The sequence below is a fragment of the Colias eurytheme genome, chromosome 11 (genome assembly GCF_061535395.1).
Source record: "Colias eurytheme isolate Ceu_HAF_F1 chromosome 11, ilColEury1 Martin Lab GWU primary, whole genome shotgun sequence".
Classification (NCBI taxonomy): Eukaryota; Metazoa; Arthropoda; class Insecta; order Lepidoptera; family Pieridae; genus Colias; species Colias eurytheme.
Genome location: NC_142990.1, coordinates 847,715 through 849,755, shown reverse-complemented (window position 1 = coordinate 849,755; position 2,041 = coordinate 847,715). Strand labels below are relative to the sequence as shown.

The window sequence follows — 2,041 nt, the reverse complement described above, 5'->3', positions numbered from 1 at the left end:
AGCGTTTTCAAAAAAAAGTGTACCATGACTGAATTTATGGATAAATTTTAAATGTTGCATTTTTAATGAAATTTTGATTTAGAAATTTTAAATATACATCATAGTAAGTGAAATTGTATTTAATTGCTTGCAGATTAATTTGTTTTACGAGAAATCATTAAAATAAATTGGGACTGTGAAAAAAAGTGTCAGTTTTGCGACAGTCATTAATGCTCATGTAACTATTAACTACGAAGGAAGACGCAAAATATTTTGATTGTGTTACGAAGATTATAACATACATTATTTAAAAAATAAAAAATTGAAGTCGACAAATTAATAAAATTCCTATTAAACTAGCTTTAAGTTCTGTTTTGCCACAGCTGATGCCAAAGTAGCCGTTACTTTTACGATACTTAATACATTTTGATTAAAATCGGCAAAGTGATTATTTTATTTCGGAACAGCAAAACCATTTTAAATATTGAAATCAAATTATTTGTGTCCCTTATAATAAAAAAATGTAAAAACTAAAATTTTTCTTGTCGCAAAACGGGGGACTGTCGCAAAACCGATAGACCATTTTTTATAAGGCTAGGTTTATATTGAATCCAATTAACATGGTTAAAATAAAACCGAGAATACGTTTACAAAAATTTTATTTTAGTCTCATAAAAAAAATACACCAACACACAGTTTGACACAGTATCAATTTTAGGGTAAAACTCAGAGTTACACTACCTACACCTTTTAACTTTCCATACATGTATCACATATTATGTATTCAGGGTATACCTGCTGACCAACGCATTCATTGCAATACCATTTTTTGCAAATTATACATGTCCTTTTTGGTCCCGAGATTAGTGAAACCTAAAAATATGAAAAAATTATAAAAATTATGAAGAATATTACAATGACGATCTAGACTTGGCTTTATGCTGCAGTTTTGCGACTTTTCTTGTCAGCCTATAGGTCACGAAGCAAAATGTTGCAAAACTGACGGGACGTTTTCTTTTCAGTTTTTAGTCAAAATTATATTCTGACGAAAAAATGTGCCTACACTGATTATCAAATGTAAATAACGGTTAATGAATATATCGCTCATCTTCTGAAAGTATTTAAACGATGTTTACTTACCTGTATCAAGTAATAATATGTCTCAAACCAGACAGTAGAAATTGCAACGGCCGTTGCACTCACAAAACACGTCTGTTTTACTCGAACTGTATTTGAAAATAAGCTTTTTTAAATTGGCGGACGGTGAAAGTAAACGATAATTTTGCCATTTATAAAATTCAAATAGTTATCTAAAATTTGTAAGTGGCATTATTAGCCGTGATAAACCCGACATGTCCGGTCGGTACCACTTTTTAAGATATTTTTGGAAATCAAATTGCTTTTAAACGATTATAAGGCCTTAATTATGAACTACATGCGACGATTCGCAAATAAATGTACTTTTAGACGACACTAAAACTTATGGTACCTTGGTATAAAACTTTTTAGAATCGCTTCTCTAACATCGAAGAACTTGGATGGGGACACGCCAAAAACTGACACTTTAGTTTTAAAAATGATTATTTAAAAAATAGTACGCAATGTTTCCGTGAATTAATTGTTTGCATTTATCAAATTATGATGTATTTAATACTTTTCAAGCATTAAAACAATTAGCCATCATATAAATTTTACTTGTTATTCGACTTGAAACACAGGGGACAGGCCGAAAGTGAGGGGTACACTTTTTTTTGAAAACGCTCCCATACAACTTTCCAAAACACGCCATCTAGTTTTACTTTTGGAAAGCATTACTATAGTAAAGCGCCATCTATAATAAATAGGCAAAATTACTCGTATGGTGCATTGTTGGATAGAACGTAGTTTTACAGAGTTTCAATAGACGGCGCTGTTTCTGATTATGTGAATTTGTTTCTTTAATACAACTCTAGATGGCAGTACTACATTATAAATTAGTATTTTTAATAATTTTCTTTCCGTTGAAGCATACGTACAAACAGTCATTAAACTAAAAATGTAAATAGTTTATGAATTTCAGAAT

At 30.3% G+C, this 2,041-nt stretch overlaps 1 long non-coding RNA gene across 1 annotated transcript; it reads right to left on the bottom strand.

The window, feature by feature from the left end:
- Nucleotides 1-621: 621 nt before the first annotated feature.
- On the bottom strand, nt 622-1,228 carry LOC149904323 (uncharacterized). The gene is made up of 2 exons (XR_016457261.1): nt 1,120-1,228; nt 622-852 (listed from the first exon to the last, which is right to left on the bottom strand). It is a non-coding gene; the product is annotated as an uncharacterized LOC149904323 (long non-coding RNA).
- Between the last annotated feature and the right edge of the window lie 813 nt (nt 1,229-2,041).